At 34.5% G+C, this 22,223-nt stretch overlaps 1 protein-coding gene across 3 annotated transcripts in view; it reads right to left on the bottom strand.

Annotated features, from left to right (window-relative positions):
• Nucleotides 1–22,223, bottom strand: part of LMO3 (LIM domain only 3) — a 391,565-nt gene that overhangs the window by 306,766 nt on the left and 62,576 nt on the right. Inside the window, exons 1-2 of one of the 3 annotated variants that reach the window (XM_045061447.1) lie at nt 10,646–10,930; nt 6,762–6,847 (exon numbers count right to left, since the gene is read on the bottom strand). The exons of 1 other annotated variant lie outside the window; for it this stretch is intronic. The gene's annotated coding sequence lies outside the window, so the exon portion shown is untranslated. Of the gene's footprint in view, nt 1–6,761; nt 6,848–10,645; nt 10,931–22,223 lie in introns of those variants that run through there. One more of the 3 variants, XM_023256804.2, reaches the window with a different exon arrangement.

A 22,223-nucleotide genomic window follows, 5' to 3' on the forward strand; every position in this document is an offset into this window, starting at 1 on the left:
TTAGCTATTGTTATACTATTATAATTAGTCACAAGGGAATTACCTTCAGAATTCTTTAGTAGAGGCATAGTCCTTTAAACTTATTTCTGTATTTTTCTTTTGAAATAAGTACCACCTTTAACCCATAGGATATCATTAATTATCTACCGCTACTGATTCAATATGACGTATCTATTTCATCAAAGTAGCCTCAATTTTCCAAAGGAGTTCCCTCCTTTGGTCTGTCCAATAATTTAGGTCATATTCTCTTGTGGTATTTACCATGATGTACCATAATTTATCTGCTCAAATATCTATTTCTCCAAGTAAAATGTTGATTTCTTTTTTTTTAATTTTTTAAAAATATTTATTTATTTTTGAAGGAGAGAGAGACAGAGCGTGAGCAGGAGAGGGGCAGAAAGAGAGGGAGACATAGAATCCGAAGCAGGCTCCAGGCTGTGAGCTGTCAGCACAGAGCCTGATGCGGGGTTCGAACCCACGAACTGTGAGATCACGACCTGAGCTGAAGTCGGATGCTCAACTGACTGAGCCATCCAGGCGCCCCAAAATATTGATTTCTTAAAGGCAAGAGAGAAATATATTATTTTTATTTTTACCTCTAGGATTGAGATGATGGCTTGGCAAATAAATAGTGATGTTCATAATATATTAGCTGAACAAGGTATGACTCTCCCTACTGAAATGAGTTCTAGTATCATGTTTACTTGGACTTCCATTTTTCCTGACCCCTTGGTCTTAGGCATGGGTTTCAAGTGCTCTGTGCTAACAGGTGTTAGGTTTTTAAATTTTGGTTTAACACAATAACAAAGTTTGAGATTAAAAGGATGATTGCATAGGTTTATTCCATAATTCTCTTAACATGCATACTAACTCTGACCCCGATCCCGGCCTGGACTGATTAATCTTCTTATCAAAGATCTTGTATTGTGCTCTTTACAGTAAATCTATTTTTATACCCTTCAAAATAGTACCAAAAATAGTTTAAAAATTACTTAAAAATAATTACTTTCACTCAGTAAAATCCAGGCAGTCTAGTATATGATTACACAATCTTAGGATCTCAGAGTTTGAAAGAATAGTAAAGGTCACATATTCTAACCCCATCTCTACCCTCTTTCTAGGATAATCTCACCACGTAGTTTCTGGTCTCTCCTTGGACATCTCCAGTGACAGAGAAGTCACTCTTCCAAAGCAGCCCATTCTATCTCTGCATGATTTTGACAGTCACTAAGTTCTCTCTTATACTGAGCTGATGTCTTTCTCCATGTAACTTGTTCACAGTGGCCCAACCTCCATCTATTGAGGCATACAAAAGAAATCTCATCTCTCTTCCACAAAATACTTTAAATACTTGAAGATGAAAACAATCATGTCCTCAAAACTAAGAAAGAATTAAATATAGCCTTTACGTCTCTAAATCTGTATGTGAAGGAGTACTTTTTGTTTCCAAAGATTCCTCTCTTTTTAATATTATGTGACATACACTGACTTAGAATAAATGTCAATGAGAAACTTGTCTGAAATGCAGGCCATTCCTAAGGTATCAAAAATGGTAAGTGAGAGGATGAGGTGAAGCAAGTGAACTTTCTAGAGAGATAGTAATGGGCAATTTCAGCCAGAGACTACTCTATGCTATGATGGACTGGAAAAACTATGACATTGAACATAATCTCATACAAGAATTAGCTGATGTTAACCCTAAGAAACTACAATTTAGATACATTATGTATCAGTTTCTTATGGCAGTAGCTTAAAGCCCAAATATTCTATTTCTATTTTGAAGGTGTTGGTGGCATCATGCTCACATATGGGAGGAAGAAAACATCCATTATAACTTTACCTAAATTCTTTCTTGGAGCTGTCAAAAAAACAAAAAACAAACCAAACCAAAACAAACCAAAACATGTTAAAACTTATTTCATTTCAAAGTGAAATGTCTCAACCTGAAGATACAAAATCTTACAACAACCAAGTTTTAATGAGCTCTCATCTTCGAAAAGAGGCAAGCAATGTTTATTATGTTTAGTTGAATTTAATATGCTATAAAGAAATAATAAGAGTAATTTTGGGGTAATATAGGAAATCCATATGTATACAAATAAAAAGATATCAATACTGATTGTGCCTTGCTTAAGTATATATAGAAATATATAATACGTACATGTTGATGTATACTTGGCTTTATTCAGTGTTTGTCAAGTGATTTTTTTTTTTTTTGCATTGTGATTAATTTCATTGTCTACTAGATTTTAGGTTCCTGAACCTAGTCAGAAACCGGGAAGGGAACTAGGAATCCAAACTGTTGAGCAGTCTCTATTGTAGTCTAAGCTACTCAAATTCTATGGTCAGATAAAAACCGTGAAAGAAGAATAAAAATAATGATAGCATTTTTTGCTTTTCAAATGAAACTCCTTACAATAGTGCTGCAGTTTTTGAAACATTTATTTGTTCTGTATTAATATACATTTCCAAGCCCTTAAACTTCTGAGAAAATGAATTAAAAGGGATATGCTCTCTTGATTGGTATGTGAGAAACCCCATGGAATGTGTAATACAAAAAGCTACATAGGCAAAATGTTTTATAAGCATGTTTAAAAGGGGAATCTATCAAGCCATTTCTATATGCTCCTGATTGCTGGCTTGTGTGCTGTGAAGAACAAAACTTCAACTCAAAATGCAAATCATACAGGAATCGTAAAAAGGCACAACCCAACCCTGCTATCACAGTAATTAAGATTTTCAAAGTAAAATTATTTTCTTCTTTTTTTCCTTCTCTCTCTCTCTTAAAAAAAGAAAAAGGCAATTTAATAGGCCTAACAATTTTGGGATGCTTTTAGTAAAGGATGTTGCAGGTAAAATTTATGCCACATTTAAAAAAAATCCTTTTTGGTACATATTAAGTCCCTCCCTTAATTAAGCCTTCTGGGGTTTCAATGTGTTGATCTCATTTTAGACCAAGCTCAGCACAATTAGACACACTGAGGAGATGGGAGATAAGCAGTGTATACAAAAACATTTCAGACACAAATGTTTCATCCTGCAAGGCCCCAATTTTCTCTTTCCATTTAAAAAAAAAATCTGGGCTCAAATAAAGAAAAGAAAAATTGATTATTTTCAGCTTGTCATACATCTCATTTGGAGTGGGTCAGACCTCCCCATTCACAATTACCACTAGTTAATCTTATCAAAGAAAAATTCAATTACATTTATCAAGGTTATTCCATAGACTCAAGCTATTGCTTTAAAAAAAATGGATTTCAGTGTTAAGGATGTTAGCATTGTATATTCCCTCAACTTTAAAATAAAAATAAAAAATAAATAATTAAATCCTGCTTTTACATCCGTATTATTAATACAGACTTGTAATAAAGTAATATTTGACAGCTTTGTAAAAAGGATTATTAATACATAGATTATGGAAGTTTGGGAGGGAGGCTCATAACTGTTAATAGACTTCAATTCTCAGCCTACACTGACATTTTAAAAAATCTAGTTTCAAATTTGATAACAGATTACCAGCTAGGCTGGAAGCCAACCACCTGATTAAGGCAATTTAAATGCTTGCAAAGTGGTGAGATTAAAATCAAATAAGTGCCGATTTTTTTTCCTGCTTCACTTATCTTTCCCTGGATTCGTTCCTTAACTACCAGGTGGTGGAGGACTCTGGGTAATTTTCCTCTGCGCCAATTACCCCAGGATGGTTTTTAGGGTGAAGCAGAATAATTACTGCACTATCAATCCAAAATGGGCTGCTTAATGTGTTTAAGAGAGATTTTGAGCCTTAGCAGGGAGGCTGCCTGAAGCGTGCTCCGCTCGCGGTGCCAAAGCCCACTCGGCCTACTCGGATAGTTAACCGTTCAGTGAGAAGGCAGCACACACCCAAGGTGAAAGAAAACAAGGAAAACTCCTGGGAAGCTGTGGGAAAGTTAATGAGCTGCTTCCAACGTGTGGCAGGCTGCAGTCGCAGGTGGCTGACAAAGCTAGGCAGGTTAAGAAAATAATATTTATCATCCAGCTGCCAGGACTGTCTTTATCAAAACTCTTTCTAAAATCCATACAAGAAGAAGAAAAACGGGCTTGAAAAAAAATTTGAAGAGAAACAAAAACAAAAAGCCCAAAGCAGCTGTGATTCAAATGCTCTTTGGGTTGCTGATGGGTTAGAAACAAAGCGCGAGAGAGCAATTGAAACTGACAGCAATTTTTAAACATTTTCCTGCAAATAAAATGGAAAACAACAAACAACTAAATCTGATTATTTATTTAAAAATTAAAATTAAGCTGCAACTTTGAAATGACACTACTAAATTCTATTTTGTAGCAACCTCAAATTAAGTAACATCTTCCATCTGTTGAGCACTTTCTGAATTTCCTTAATTATCATTATTTGAATGTAAATTTTGAGTTTTAGCCAGTTTGTCCAAAGAGGCACAATGCTAATTTAAAAGAAAAATAAAGAAATCGTTATCTGTATGGGGGCTGCTGCTGTTTCTTCCATTTAGTTATTTCTTTAAATGATCTGCGTGTTCTCTGTTTTCAGTGTGGTGAGGGTTTTTCGTTTTTTAATTATTTAATCAAAGACTGATTTATGATTTAGCTTAACAGATGGTTCGTGATAATGTGAGTCAAAGCATTTTCAGAGAAATTCCACATTTGAAATTGGTGTGTGTGTGTGTGTGTGTGTGTGTGTGTGTGTGTGTAAATGTTTCTGTTTTTCTGGATCCACATTCCTATCTGTGTCTGTATCTGGAAGTCAGAGCTTCTGAATGCCGACCCCAATAGGGCAGTATTGCATATGAAACTGATTTATCAATGCAACCATTCCTGGTTCCTTACCTTGGTAATCAGTTTCATCTGCAGGGGGAGAAAAAGATAAATGAGGATTGAGGGAAAAGCATGCTGTCCTGTGTTCTAAGTACACATGTTAAACTACGTGTTGGAAAGAATATCATGAACTTCATATTGGTAGGAAATGAACTCCTATCCGTTCTGACAGATGCTCTGGTTTACATGGAAAAGTATTTTGTAAGGCTCACACACAATCCATTTAAGATTATCACATTAAACCATATTTACTTCAGAGGTCTGTAATAATTACATATGCACTTGAAAATCCCCAGGACTTCGGCTGCTGTGTCACAGATTTGTACTCAAACATTTTCATTTGATGTGCAAAGTGAGAAGTACTCTTTAGTGGCAAGACAATTATCTGATTCTACTAATAAATGACTGCACTAGTAGTCATTTTTAATTGAACAATTATAGGATATTGCACTGTCAGTTGATTATAGAAGTCATTTCATAAATGTCAAAAATCTCTTTAAATGAATTATGAAGCTCCAAAATAACTCCGGCAATCAGCCAGCAATAACACAATAATCTGTTTACCCTGTTGTCAGCTGAACTCTTACCATTTTGTTGAGGGGGAGATGCTGAGAGGAAAAGCAGAGCATAGTATATAGGGAACCCTTTCTTAAGGATTAAGCTTAACTGGAACTCAAGCAACCACCTAGGCTTTGATTAATATAGATTATGAGTGTTCTTAAGAGCTTGTCTATGTATAAAATGTATTCCAAAATTAAGTCATTCTGCACATGCAGACATTACAAATGTATATGCATTCCATTGAAATGTATATGTGTGGTCCATTCATGTGTGTTCCTTTGGAAAATATTCAAGATAAGTTGATCCTTGGGCACTTTGTTAGAAATGCTGGGGCTGGCCCAATGCTTACCAGAACCCTGCCCCTCACATGCTTTAACCTTGGTTCCTTCACCCCATGACTCCTTTCTGCCAATTATACTTGAGTTGAATCTTCTGAATGCCCCTCTGATATCCATCATCTTTTATTTTAGAGGTATATCCAGAAGAAGTGTTATTCTTAATATCACGTAACAGAATGCTGCCCTGCTATTTTCAGTTTCTTGTACTTTGTTATTGGCATGGAATGTGTGTGGACGCCTCTCTGAATATAACAATGTCACATTTTCAGCTGGCAAGGATGAAGCCAGAGGAAACTAATTTTCACTTAAAAAAAAGTGTACTGACAATACAAGTTTCTAATATTTAATGTGCAATGTTATTACTAAATACTTCTATAATACATGGTATGTATTTACTTAAAAAGTATACTCTAACTTTATAAAAATTAGTTATTTAATATATAACTTTGACTTGCCATCCTTTCACATTTATTGCTTTCTACTTAATAGCACTCTGTAATATATTTGCTGTGCCTTTATTTTTCTATGGAATGTCAACAATGTGACTTACAAGCAAAAATGTCAGTGTTTTCAGATAAAGATATCTTTATAAAGTTGTTTGTGGAATACGGTTTTCAAAAATAAGAAATAAAACCTTGATTTGTTATTCCATAAGTTTGGGATTATTTATTTCAAGCTCTTTTTAACTGAATCCACTTGCAAATTTTACCTTAGAGCTATCTGAATAATCATAATTTTACTGGCCCTCACTTAAAACATGTGGAGGACACAGAATAATGTCTCCTTTGTTCTTTTCAGGTTGGACATTCATCAGTGAATGAAAACACAGCAGACAAATTTCTTGGTTCCTAAAATATTCTCTTGGGTAGTCTTCCCTACTTTCCTTAGCAGTTCTCAAGATTATGCAATATACATTTCCAAATTCCTAATAAAGATCAAAATTAGGTAAGTGATCTATGGAATGTGTGTATGGATACGATCGGATGACCCTTATTTCTAAAAAGACTAGACCAACTACTTATGGTCCTATAGTTCTCTTACCATGTTTATCACTGGCAGTGTAAGCAGAGAAAACTCAAAGGAGCAAAGAAAAGCCTCTGTAAATCACACATAGTGTCTTGAGAGAACTAAAAGAAAAAGAAAAAGACAAAAACGTGTGGGTGTGTGGCACTTAGGACAGATTCAAAAATAGCTGAATGGCTTTGCTGGTGGCATGGGTCATAACTTTAGATGACATGTTACTCACCTAACCTGTCCCTACATTTTCATCCAATTTTGTATAAACCACTGCCTTAGAAAAGTCTTTTTAAGTTGGTTGCTTAAATAGTTCTCGCAAGATTTACACAAAATTAGATAAAATCATTACAGCTAAACTTGTATTTACTGACAGTAAAAGATGGATACTCTGTTAACTGTTGCTATACCACATTGTTTTCTCTATTTTTAAAGAATTGAAATATACTAATACAGGATTCTACTGAATTTGACAGCATTATTGTTAGATACACTATTATTTTATGTATCACTAAGGAAAAAAATGCTGTTAATCATGCCAACTGTAACACATATCTTGATATAAATCTTAGAATCTGAAAAAAAATGTACATTTTAGCTTTTCTAAAAGAAGGTAGCATTATCATAATATACTGTTAATAATTTAAAAGGAATTTCAGTGAATTTCAGTGCTTTAGAATGCGGTAAAACCACCATTATCACCAAAAAATATTATTGGAAAATAGAGTAAAAAATACACTATGTTTTATATATTGTTTATAAGTAATACTTTACCAGTAAAAAACTGGATGTTAGTGTAAGTTATGTTTCTAGTCTTAAATTACAAGTCTGATTTTCTTTTATTGCTGTTGGACAACTGAACAAATACACACACATATATACATTCATATACATACTTACATACATAAATATATACAGGTCAAACATATGTATATACACAAATCTATACACTTTGTCACATATTTTTATAAATATTAATGCAATAAATCAGGAGTCAGATTTTAATAAATCTCTACTGATAAATAAATTTTAGAAGTAGGAACAGAAAGTAATTTGCATACAAAGCAATGAGGAGGCAAAATGAAAAAAAAATGTAATACTCATCTGATATCTCCTTTACAAGATTACTTTTCTTTAGTATTTCCCTCCTTTCACCACCAATGTAGTAACCTCAAATAAATGTCAAACGTATGCTTATTTTTATCAATATTATATTTTTAGTCATGCCAATGGAAGAAAGCCTTTTAAGGCCTGGAGGGTAGTTAAAAAACCTTTTTGTTGTTGTTGTTGTTGTTGTTGTTTGTTGTTCTTAATGCAGTCACATAAAGTGTTGCCTTACAATTTGAGCATTAAAATATCTGTTGGGGTTTCAGGAAACACAGGCTGATGCAATCACATAGTTACTATATAAACCTTTCCCTAATCTTTAAGGGTTGAAGAAAATGCATATATAGAAAAAGTTATTAAGAAAAAATAGCTAGGATAGATGGGATTTTAAAGCATTTGTAAGAAGCTAAAATGCAATGAATTGTGTATTATAGGCAATATTTGGAGATCCTTCTGTATTATTTAAAGCTACCAAAGAACATTTCCTTTGTAAAAGTCCATCTTTTAAAATTTTTGTCATAAAACTGAAAGAATAATCTAGAGCACTGAACTGGTTAGTTTTCAATTTTTGAATGTGTAATTGAAACTCAAGTGTATCAATCATAAGCTATCATTCTAAGGCTTTTTTAAAGGGAGCAATAATTAAAACAAAAACAAAACACAACAACACATGATATGTTCAGAGAACCAGTCCAACTGGGAAATAAGTAGTTGTTTCCCTTCTTTGCTTTCTATTTTCACTTTTCCCTGACTTCCTATTTTTCTGCCCCTTTTCCCTTTCCCTTGACCACACCTAGCCTCTCTGGTGTGCTTCCATACTCATTCATATTGTCTACTAGTGCCTCATGTTTCTGACTTCTTTCTTTATATGTCATGCTCTGTGTCCTAGATCCTGTGTTTTTAAAGCTTTCTCTAAATAACTAAAGTCTATCAGTAAAATAATTCAAGAGAACATATTGGTGTGAATCAACATTTGATATTTACACTTACAACAGCTTAGCATTTTGACACAGGATCTGTTAGGAGTATATGCTTTTCTCAAAAAATAAATACTTAAGTTATCTTTTCAGAAACAGGGACAATCTAGTGGTTGTATAAGTTTGTCTTCAAATTTGTTGTCTAATATTTCTCAGGTTGACAGACGACCATGGGGGAAGGGAAGGGGAAAAAATAATTTCATACAGAGAGGGAGGCAAACCATAAGAGACAAACTGAGACCAATACAGAGAACAAACTGAGGGTTGATGGGGAAGGGGAGAGGGAAAAATGGGTGATGGACATTGAGGAGGGCACTTGTTGGGATGAGCACGGGTGTTGCATGTAAGCAAAGAACCACAGGAATCATCTACCTCCAAAACCAAGAGCACACCGTATACACTCTGTTAGCCAACTTGACAATAAATTATATTTTAAAAATTTTTTAATAAAAATAAAAAAACTTAATAAAATATTAAACTATTAAAAAATGTTTCTCAGGCTGTAGGTGTGTTTCCTTATTCTTCACTCTAGTATTTTTAATTGTTTCCTGGACATTTTTATAGGTCATCTTGATTGTCTTGTAGGCATTTCAGGTTTAACATAGAACCAAACAAGCTCATTCTCTTGCCCATGAAATCTTTTCTTCCTTTTGTGGAAGGTGAATTTCTTGGATGACAGGTTAATAGCACCATTCCCTGCTCTGTCAGCTTTGCTAGACCTGACTGATTTGCCCTCTACCCATCTAACTCTTCTTCAGCTCTTACCCATTTTCAGCTCAGTTGACCACAAGTCCTATAGATTCATCTCAGAATTATTTCTTGAATCTGACTCCTTCTATCTGCTCCTACTGACACTGACTTAATTTAAACAAGTAATCCCTCTTAATAGATTACTGCAATGGACTCCTAAATTTTGTCAGTAACAAGGATTTTTCCTTACTGGGTTACATGCTTACCATCTAATCTGTCATTACAAATTGTTTTTATAAATGCCAATCATGTTTCTCTTTTGTTTGAAAATTAGACTTTTTATTATTTTTATATCGAAGTTTAATTACCTACACAGGGAATTAAAAAACAACAACAACAACAACTTTGATATCCGGGCTTATGTCCTTTTCAGTCTACATTTTTACACATATCCCATTTAACCCTTGTTCCAACCTTACAGAATGCTTGCCGTTTCCCGAAAATATGTTGCTCTTCCTTTAATTTTAGGCTTCTTAGGCTACTTTCTTGCCTAAAATGTATCACACTCACTGACAAATGCTTTCTCATCTTTTAAAATTTATTTCAGATGTCACTTCTTCTGCAAAGGTTTTCTTTACTCTCCAAGGCAGTTGATATCCTAATTTAGGCATTAATCTTATTGTATTTGCTGTGGGATTATGTCCCACCACAGCAAAGTTCCATTCCCCAGTACAGACACTGGGCTTTCCCACATATGAGAAGATAAGTATGTATTAATAATAAGATAAGTATTAATCAGAGCTCAGTGATCAGTGTAATGTGAGGTGAAGGAAAGTGCGGTCTAGAATGTCTTCTAGATTTCTCAATAAGAGGAAAAAGTAAAGAGGAAGAGATATAAACATCTGGATTAGGTAATTTCAGTACATCAAAGTGTATATTTCCTTCACATAATTAGATAGACTAAAAATTTCATTAAGGACTAGATCACATACTGGCTGTTTGCTTGTTTGTTTACGTTTGTAAAGGGACAAACAGTATTTTCAGTTTTGAGGGCCATATGTTCTTGATTGCAACTGTTCAAATCTGCCTTTGTGGTAGGACAGCAGCTATAGGAAATGGCTTTTGTAAAATACTTACAAAAACAGTGGCAAGCCAAATGTAGCCTACAGGATATAGTTTGCTGACCCCTAGTTTATAACTGAGGTCCTCAGTGTGTAAGGGAAGTGCCATCCAAGTGGATGAGATTACTCAAGGAAAGGATGTAGAGGGAGAAGACCAGTGTGTCTCTGTATCAGGAAGCATAGAATCCATGGAGAAACCAGAAAGTAAATGGTCAGAAGATGCCAGAAATGTTGGAAAACAAGAAAAAGAACTGTTAAGGAAATAAGGTAATGGAGTTTTCAAGATTAACTGTGTTGAATGTGGTAGAAAACTTTAATAAATATGACCAAAAAGAAAAACAGATCATTGACTTGATTTTGCAATGAAGCAATCATGTGACCTCAGAATAAGAAGTCTCAATGGGGGGGGGGCAGATGTCGCTGTGCAGTAGGAGGTGTAAATGAAAATATAAAAGGAAATCCAACGACTATTCATTACTCTTTCAAGAAGCTGGGTTTTTTTTTTTTTGTTAAATGTTTAGTCATTTTTGAGAGAGAGACAGAGCACGAGCAGGGGAGGGTCAGACAGGGAGACACAGAATCTGAAACAGGCTCCAGGTTCTGAGCTGTCAGCACAGAGCCCGACACAGGGCTCGAACCCATAAGCCGTGAGATCATGACCTGAGCTAAAGTCAGACGCTTAACCAACTGAGCCACCCGGGTGCCCCAAGAAGCTTGGTTTAAGTAAAAGACTGGTTCAGAGTACGGTATTTTTGTTTGTCCTAGTTTTACATTGTCCTTTGACCACCTGTATAGATTTTGGCAGGGGATGAGGTATTTATTAATAATTATACATTGTTGCTGCTGGAAAAGTCTTTAAAATCTATAATTAACATCTGTGTTACTTCACATGCTAGCAAATTGAATGTTTTAGAATTGTAAGGGCCTAGATTAAGAATTCTTTATTAAAGCTTGTTCACTGCTCATCTTTATTTCTCCTTCCTGGTTGCCCTGAGTCTGTCAGCCTTTCTTCAAGCACACCTGATAGCTTAAAAAAAAAAAAAAATCTTATCCTTTGTATTCTTCCAGAATTGATGTGACTCCGTCCTTCCATGACATCCTCTGCATGATCTGCTTCTGTTCTCCCTGTATTTTCTTGAGTTATGTTAATGAGGATTCATATAGGTGTTAAGTCTGAGATGCCAGTCTCTTAAACTTTGGTACTTGATAAAAGGACTACACTTATCTATGAGAGTTAGGCCATATGCTCAGAATCAATACAAATGTGACTTTCTATGGAACAATATTCTCAACAATGTACTAGAACCTTGCAAAGAAAGGTTCAAAATGTTGAAATAATCTGGAAGAAAAGGATTATATATTTAACAGTCAAAATATACTTACAAAATAAGTATTCCTACTGTCCTATCATTCTTCTCTGTCCAAATATTAAGTGAAGTTCAGAGTTGTATGTTGAAGATAGCAGTATGGTACCAACATGTATTCTGTGCCCATCTCATGGAAAGATAATATATTTATTATCTTTGAATTATTCATTATCTATGAATGGAAGAGACGTAATGAACATTTATTGAGTACTTTATGACAGGCCCTATTCTAAGCTCTTAATAGGTGTTAACTTATATAATCCTCATAATAGACCTAAGAGGTAAGAGCTATAATTATCTCCATTATACAGATGAGAACACTGAGGTCCAGAGAGGTATGTAAGTGGTCCCAGGCTACATGGCTAGAGGGCAGTGTTCGGAGTATTTCAATCCAAAAAGACGGCTCTAGAACCTTACTGCCTGACAACTACAATAATGAGTGTTAACATGTGAATAATGGGGATCAATATTCACTGGAATAGTAATAATTCATTTGAAAGAAAGAATCCAAAGTGACTTTTAAATACTTTTTATAATGATATAATGTTCCCTATCAGAATAAAGGTCCAAGCTTTATTTTATTTTATTTTTTCTTTTCGATTTCCCCCCTGAGTCTCTAAGACACTATCCCTAAAAGCCTAGTCAGTATCTCTTCCTATGTTGTTAAAGTAGCAAGAGGCTTTCAAAATTTCTCAATAACACTTGAATCAGAGTTCTTGTTAGAAAGTACACATTGTAATCCTAGTGGGGATTTTCTGCCTTCTCAAATTATAGGGCAAACAGATTACATTTGAAAATTACAGAGAAAGTGTGACAAAGTAACCTCCCCACAGTCCCTGCTCCTCTAGTGTTTTCCCCATCCTACTTCAATCCTCCTTTCACATAAATTTTGTTGTTGTTTTTAATTGCATCATCTATAGTCCAGAGATCTGGGAGGAAGTTTAAAGGCACCATGAACCAGCAGGGCTCAAGAAAAAGGGATCGAGTATCAAGATGATTCTGGTGAGATCACCATTGAAGGTGGACAAGAGGTAGAGGCTGTTACCCCAGGGCCTGAAAAGTGCATCCGCTAGTCTTCATCTTTCTGCCTTGTTTCCAAAAGCAAATAACACACTAATGACACTTAATATCTCTCTCAAGCCTTTTCTCTTTCTCATCCACAAGTACACATGCATATGTCTACTATAAAATGTTCTGTTGTCGGGGCGCCTGGGTGGCTCAGTCGGTTAAGCGTCTGACTTCGGCTCAGGTCATGATCTCACGGTCTGTGAGTTTGAGCCCCGCGTCAGGCTCTGTGCTGACAGATCAGAGCCTGGAGCCTGTTTCAGATTCTGTGTCTCCCTCTCTCTCTGCCCCTCCCCTGTTCACGCTCTGTCTCTCTCTGTCTCAAAAATAAATAAACGTTAAAAAAAAATTTAAAAATAAAATGTTCTGTTGAGATTTCCTCCAGGTTGCAATCTTAGTGCTACAATTGATTAATTCACTCAGAAAAAAAAAAATTATAAGACCTTTGTTGAAGAGTACACCTAAGCTAAGTTATATAATGGCATTCTTGTGTAAATACCCTAAGTCATTTGGAATGCTGCCTTCCTAGGACATGTTTTCTCCCTTGTCATTCAAGAAAATACCTGTTACATTAAACTAACCCCTATATATATTTTTTTATTTTAGAAAGAAATTCAATTAACAGAAAAATCAAAATGACATATAATTAGCATTAAGCAAGTAGGTAGTCAGTGATAACTGAGAATTCTTGGGGTCATATCAGTCTTTAAATGTCCATTCACTCCATTTATGTCATTGATAATAGGAAAGATAATCCCCATTACCTTAACAGTGATCTTAGCCATGTTTGTTATTTCCTAGTTTAGACATGCATCACCCGACTTTGTTACTCCACTGAATAAATGACACTAATGTGGGTCTAAGGTGAGGTGTGAGGTATGTAGGTGAATTGCCCAGCTGGGTGTGCAATCTGCTATATGTGTCCAGTCACCTCTATGGCCTCTGCCTACATATTAAACATGAAGTACATGTTTAATATGAAGAAAGTAGGGAAAACTTGCTCATAGACAGATCCCAGTGATGCTGTCTCTATTTTTTCTTCATTAGTATGTAAATACTTTACTTTTGTAAGAGTCTTCATATACTACAGAAAAAAAAAAAAACTATATTCTGGGCATCACAGCCCTTCCCCGCAAAGAGACCTAATAAATCATGATACATTTGTTATACATTACTTCAAACAGAGTAATACGGGTGTGTAGACTTTATATTCCAATATAAGCTTGAATTCTGGCTGACGATTGCAGGAAACCAGTGGACAAAAACAGAATGACCTGTTTAAAGAGGTGGGAAAGAAGAATCAAAACATTGTTTGGTGAATTAAAGATCAGTAAGAAAGATAAAAGACACCAGAATGTGGTGGTCAGTCAGGTGGCTGTTATAATGAGAATAATGGAAATCAATACGAAATTCATTGTGAATAAAGAGACCAAATCACATTCTCAGTATTAATGGGTGTAAAACCAAAGCAAATGAGAACACTGAGGTATTTCTTCCTTGTATTGATGTTAAAACTGAAATGCCAGAGTGAATACTTGAATTTTATAAGTGTATAAAATTTAAAACACCAATGAAACTAAATGCTTATGTAAGTTCTAACTTAAAATGTGTGATATATTACAAAGCCTCAAGGAACAATACAAAGCTATGAGAATATGTGGTAAAGATATACTATCACTGCACTGGAAAGTTTTAGCAAATACTGAACATGCTGCTCCCTTTGCATCAGTCCCTTCCACTGAGTGACGCCTTCAGAGTGATCATGCTGATGTTGGTTAGGTCCAGCTTCAGCCATGTCCAAACCTTGTTGAACATCATTAGTGGAGCATTCAGGTCCATTGTCTCTGGCTTTGATCTGTGGTAGTTTATATTTCACAACTATCAATCTAGGTAGAGGATGACTCTGTTCTCCATCTAATTCCTGGTGTGGTTCCTCCCTTCATCCCTCTGTGCGTCAGGGAATTTTCTCCCCAAATCAGCACTCAGGCTTTAATTGAATGTGAGAAGAGAAGCAAAATGAGGATGAGGAGGATGGTAGTAGGAGGAACTAAAGAGTAACAATGGACTGGGAGTGTATGTGGGGAGGTGTTTTGAAAATGGAGTGGCTGATGTTCAACAAAGGGGAAGGGCGTAGGAAGATGAAGCTGAAACAAGAAGGATGAATAAAGCTGTTGCCTGGTGGCTGAATGTCTAGAGTAGCATTGCGCATGCATAAACATATTGGTATTTTGATATTTAAAAGTGGCAAGTTGCATCTGAATATTGAAAGCTAGAAATGCAATCATTAGCCACAATATATTGGGGCAGAAACCCAAAAATGTCAGATTATCCGAAATTTTAGATTTTAAAGATGGGTGATAATGTAATATTTGATGATCTTGAGCCTAGAGAAGATTTAATGCTTTGGGCCAGCATGGATTTGAGAATTTTTCTTTCAATCAAGGGTTAACTTCAAATAACAGTGAATCTTCCCATGTAATAATGATTTTCAAAACAATTTCTCTGTAACAAAAATTTTTTATTTTGAGAGAGAGAGAGAGGGAGAGAGAGATTGTACAGGAACAGGAGCACATGGTTAATTGGCATTCATATTCCTGAGCAAACTTGTAAATAGTACCATTCTCACAGGAATTAAATCAGTTGCACTGTGGGTAACTTTAGAATTCAAAGGTGCCACAGTTCCTCACTCTGTGTTGATGGAACTGAACGGCATTAACCTTTTCACTTGCACTAACAAAGACAAGTGAAGACAAGATGTGCTATGACTCCTGCACATCTATGTTTTGTTTTTTGCCCAGGGCCCTCTACAATTATCCTACACTTCAGAACTAATTTCTCCACGCGTTTACCTACATTGTTTTTGCACTACTCCTGAAACACCACAATCTCATTAACTCTTTTCTCTCTCTCTCTCTCTCTCTCTTTTTTTTTTTCCAAAAGGAGGATTTATAAGGACATACAAGAAATAATTATTCAGTGATTCATTCATTGCTGAGCAAAACTTTGTAGCTTTTGCAAATATGTTGGCCCTTATCCAAAGTAAATGTTGTTTTTGTTTTGTTTTGTTTTGTTTCCCCTTCAGTCTTAGAAATAAGATAACACTCTAGTGCTTCCATCAGTAACTCTGACTATTGTTCTCCTATACTGAATTAAAAATCAGACTTCTTATTTTTAGGTGGGGGCAAGAGGGAAAGAGAAAACCAAATTAAATTTTAGAAGTTAAGTTTTCACTATAGGAATCTCCTTGCTTATTTATTTCTTCACTTCTTTTTTAAAGTACAAAATATACATATGTATACATATATACACAAAAATACATATATCTATGCATATATGTATTTTGTTTTGTTTTACAAGTATAAAGTTGGTGAACAACTATCTGTCACCAAGAATCAGCTGTTTTAGATATAGAAATATATGCCTGTCTTTTTGCAGTTCATGAATAATTTGATCATGGCAAAGGGATAGAAAGTTGTACTTTAAGGCAACTAGAATATAGGATTCTCTTGATTACAATGAGAAAGGAGTACTCACAAAACTTAACTGCAAATAGTTAACTGTGTAAGTTTAGACGGAGAAATCTTGTTTGGCTATAGTTGTAATTTCCTTAACCATAAGTCGACTTGATAGCAGCCAACAATATGCTTCTATAAAAAAATAACATGGATCAGATAAGAATTAACAAAATTACCACTGAAACTTAAGTGGGAAAAGTTGAACAATCATGTTTACTTGTCCAACTGTAGTACACACCCAAAAAGACAGTTGATATAATGAGGGAATCTAATAACTCCTTTATATGTTGTAAATTTTTAAGAATGAGGTTTTCTTACCTAGAAGAAAAGATCTAGTAGGGGACATGTAAACTGTCTTCAAATATTTGAAGAATTGTCATGTAGAAGAAAGAGCAAACAGAGTGAGGACCAATGAGTCATATGTGGGTTTAATAAATGGAAGAACTTATTAAGAATAGATAGGATTGACATAGAATGTGGTACCATGAAATAGAGCCTTAACACCAAATCTGGAGGACCATTTGTCAGAGATGCTATTGAAATAATTTTCTGCATGGAAGTTATAAAGGATGGCCTCTAGGTTCACCTCCATCTCTGAATCTTAAGAGTTTGTTTTCTGTTGACTACAGAGCACTTTCCCAGCCACGTTTTGCAGAACATTCGGTCTGGTGGATGTTAATAGGTGCTTTGTGAAAAAAATGACTCTGTGGTCAAATTAATTTGAGGAAAATTGTTTATCATACCCTCTTCTTGGAGAACAAAAATGAACATTTGCATAGCAAAAGTCCTGAGCAGTCTTGTACTAAAAATCCCTTTTAACTCAAAATAACCCACAGTCTCTGAACTTAACTGAATATAGAACAATTTTATGGTACACTTATTTGTAACCTGGAGGAATAGCATTCCTTGGACTATTAGTTTTGGAAACAGCAATTAATATACAATAAGAGCAATCCTTTCAGTTGACACAAAATACATTTTGAACACATTTATGACTCTTCAATATATAAAGGAGAAAATTTACATGTAGAGGTAAGACTCTACCCTAAAAGATAAAAAGTTATTAGAAAGTTCCCCAAGCACCTGCCTTTTAAATATAAACCAATCATCTACTTCAAATATTTTGTAGATGTTTTAAAATGTCCTTATTCCTTATAATTTAATATTCAATTAATGAACCTAATTTTGGAGAGTTTCTAATTGAAGCTAATTGTTCTGTCTGATTTCTATCTGTGTAAATCAATTTTATTAAATTTGTAAGAATTATTCTTTATACTTACATCATTACTTTCAGTTATCCCTTATAAATTCATATTTATAAAAGAATAAAGATAAACTGTATAAATTTTTCAAATAATTACATAAGCACTGTTGTAAAGATGAAAATGGTGACACTATTGACACTAGACTGTTGTCTGGGAGACAGTGCCCCCATGTGATGGCTCAAAATTCCCACTCTTTAATAATATTAAACATCCAAATTTGGTATATAAAATGTGGTTGAAAGCTATCAAAGCATAATTAGTAAGTCTAAAATGTATCTTTTCACTACTATACCAATAGAACCATATTTTATTAATTACTTTAACTATAAACATATACATTCAAAGCTGATCATATCAGTGTTAGATAATGTAGATTAAGGAATTCATTGCTTCACTTATATTTTCATTCTTTTCATCTGTGGTCTGTCCTCTGGATCCATTCTCAGAGTTTACAAATGTGCTTAGGTCATTTAATCTTAAAAATAAGTAAATAAAACTAAGTCCTTCAATAATTCTCTCATATTCCCATAATTATACAGATGCTCTTTTTCATGATTTTTAAACTCCAAAGGTAATTTTTAAAACTTACCATTCTTTTCAAAATTAAATTGTTTTTTCTGTTATGCCCCATCACACTTTCTACACGGTATTATAATTCCAGTAGTTGTGTTGAATCTTGCCTGCTATGTTATGAGAATGTAAACTTCACTGAAATAAGGATCAGGTTTTGTATCTTGTATCTTCCATTTCTAGCACTTAGTAATGTTTTTGAATGAATGAATATATGATTGAAGAAAAGCCATGTTCTCCACTGAATCCCCAATGCCTAGCTCAGTCCCTGATGCACTGTTGGGCATTCATGTTTTTTTATTAAGTTACTCAAAGTCAGGGTTCATCTATGATTCATTTTATATACCATCCTATCATCCCTAATATTATGCTATGTACTTCATATACATTCATAACATTTGTTGAAAGAATGGAAAAAATAATATTGTAATTTGTATCAGGTGCTTCTACTCTTTGTTATATACTCATTAGGAACCCTGGACCTTGGTTATCTTCACATCCTATTACAAAAAATTCCTTTTCTAAGAGTCATAATAATCTCATAGTTCTCAAAACGATTGATATGCAACATATAAAAATGTTGAGTAAACCATTCTTCTTGCTTCTAGGAAACATAACTATCTGGTTCTTCCAACTTTCTAATTACACTGTCTTCTTCTTTGTAGCTAATCTTCCTTATTCTTTTAGGTTTATTTGACATGCTTTCTATGTATCTTTGGAAATGTTATCAAAATCTAGATTTTAATGACGTCTCCTTCATACATCTTTTCATAGTACATTGTTTTTAACAATATAAATTTTCTACTTTGTGTTACTCTTGTGTGTGCATGTATGTGTTTGCACACCTGTGTTATATCTACCCTAAGACATATAGTATACTCCTTTATCTATTTATACTTTTTTTTAGAAGTTATGGGTTTTTAAAAATATCTATTTATTTATGATTTAATAAAGTATAGTGACACATAATGTTAGTTTTGAGCACACAACATAGTGATATTTATACTTTATACTCCTTTAGGGAGGTAATAATTTGTCAAAATAAGCCTCAGTCTCTGGCATTGCGCTGTATATAACGGGCATTCCATAACTATTTTATTTATTTATTTTTAAAATGTTTGTTTATTTATTTATTTATTTGAGAGAGAGAGAGAGAGAGAGAGAGAGAGAGAGAGAGAAGCAAAGATAGAGAGAGAGACAGCAAGAGCAAGCGAGCAAGAGAGAGAATCCCAAGAAGGCTCCATGCTCAACACAGACCCTGATGCAGGGCTTGATTTCACTATCCCGAGACCATGACCTGAGCTGAAATCAAGAGTTGGACACTTAACTGACTGAGCCACCCAGGTGCCCCATCCATAACTGTTTTTAAAATAAATGGATCCCTCCCTTGAGTTGCTTTGATCATGAACGACTTCCTAAAGAAAAGGAGCTTGAAGCAGTTTTCTTACTAAATGGAGGAACATAAAATAGTGGGAAAAAATGAGACAGGAATTCTTGATAGAAAGAGTTACATGATCAGACATGTATTTCCATGAACACAAGAATAATCGGTAGAGGTATTAGACAGTTTGCTTAAACTGTATAGAGACATAAACCAGGGAGTCTGAGAAATGGAGTTAGTGGTACAGGTCTGAGTTGCTTCAAGGTTCAAAGGATAAGTCAACATAGCTGGATTTGATAAGGATAGTATGAATCCCTTATAGATGGTGGCACAGGGGCATGGCCTGATGAAATAGGAATTGAGGAAGATTATGTTTTAATTTGAACATCTTTTAATCTTATATTATGATGATTATCACTTATGACCTAAAGGATAAAACTTCTTGCCTTATTTTATACATAAATTACTACCAGGTACTACATTACTACTATGCAGTGGTAAATATATACAACAAATATATATAATGAATGTAGATGAATGATAGATAGTTATGAAATAAATACCCCAAATATTTTACTTTTGTGGTTACTTTTTCCACTACTGAAATACAATCACTAGCCAGAAGAATGAGAACAGCTGGTTTGTAGGACAGAGCATCTTGATAACACAAGAAGTGATGAAAATTCTATGGAAACCAAATCCTTGTGGGAGATATAGCCCCAAATAAGGACAGTATAGGTAAATGGATTTCCTAATGCTGGATCCTTTTCCCAGAAGTACCTGGCATGACTTTGAAAGAGTCAAAGTTCATATTTTAAGGATACTGGGTAACTGTGAGGGCAGCAAGCACTTGTCACTCTGCTTCTTTCAAGATTTGAATTGAATCTAAAAGACTCTGAACATTTCTTAATACTTGTCATCTCCCTCCCTCACAGGATCGTAGGCAGGATTAATGAGATGATGTTTTAACAGAGATTGAACTCCTTGGCAGAAAAGAGGCTAAATATAGAAGAGTGTTTTGTTATGATAAACTATGTAAGATTGATCATGAAAAGATTTTGCAATTTAACCCATTTTGAAGAAAAATGATCCAGTGGAAATTGATTCTTTTTGGTGAAGTTATATATTGGGGTGAATACCTCAAAAAATCTTCCATTTAGTTTCCCTATATTCTGAAATAAAAATTAGTCATACATGGAAATAATTTTAAATCAAGCTATACAGTATCATGTGTTAGAGATTTACACACTGCAGCCTATGGTCCAAGTCTGACCAGTCCTGAAAAATTTGGTCAGTCACTTGTTTTTGTAAATAAAGTTTTATTGAAACATAGGCATACCTATCTTTTTACGTATTATCTTTGGCTGATTTTACAGTATATTGTGAACAGTTGGTTAGTTGTTGCAGAGACAATGTGGCCTACAAAACCTAAAATAGTTCCTATCTGGTCCTTTACAGAAAAAGTTCCACAGACCCCTGGTTTACAGCAGGGGGTTCTCACATGTGTATTAAGGATTTACATGTTCTTTCAGTAACATGACTTTCTGCAAGTTCCTTAGCATTTGTAAAATTCATTTTCCAGTTTATTCATCTGTAATGGCACCTGCTTGATAAGATTTTGGTAAGGATTACATAATAGGAATCTTGTAAAAACACTTAGCACAGTATCTGACATATAATAAGACTGAAATAAAATAGGTATGATTGCCATTGTTCTATAACACCAATTTAGTAAGTAGATAGAGCTCTAACATTCCTAGACATGTTTTTGAAATACTTTTTCATATGCATTCAGGTAATAGTTTCTTTGAGTTCATTTAGTGGTCCCAATGTTCCTATTAGTCTCCAGCATTCATGTATAAGCCTTGAGAATTTCCTCCCAATGAAGAAAAAGGATGGCAGACCAGGTTTTCTGTGACCTGTTAGGAATAATGACACTCTCCTGTACATAAGGACAGAGGAGAGTTAAGAAAGGGCTAAAACTGGCAATCAATCAATCGAGTTTAGTGATAGTATCCAGAGATTTTATAGATAAACCATATATCATGGAATCAAGAACTCCCTTCTTATTATGGCAACTTTGAATATGAGAAAAACTTTTGATGAAAGTAGCTAATATGAAAAGGTAAGTCAATTCTGAGACATCCTGTAAGCACCCACAAGTGTATATGGACTGCTGTGTTATATATGGAATGCATAAGAGACTGGAGTCTTAATGGTTGAGCATTGGGTATAGCACATGCAGTGAACTACAAAGATGCCACAGATACAGATTTCGAGTCTATCTACAAGAATTTTGTCAAAAAAAAAAAGAGTTGGAAGAGTTTCTGAGCTTTACTCTTAATTAGGCATTAGGAAATGGGATGAATTTTGAAACAACTGTGTAAGTCATACTCAAAGGAACATGTGACAGATGCTTAGTGAGTGTCCC

This window comes from Felis catus, chromosome B4, assembly GCF_018350175.1.
Source record: "Felis catus isolate Fca126 chromosome B4, F.catus_Fca126_mat1.0, whole genome shotgun sequence".
NCBI lineage: Eukaryota > Metazoa > Chordata > Mammalia > Carnivora > Felidae > Felis > Felis catus.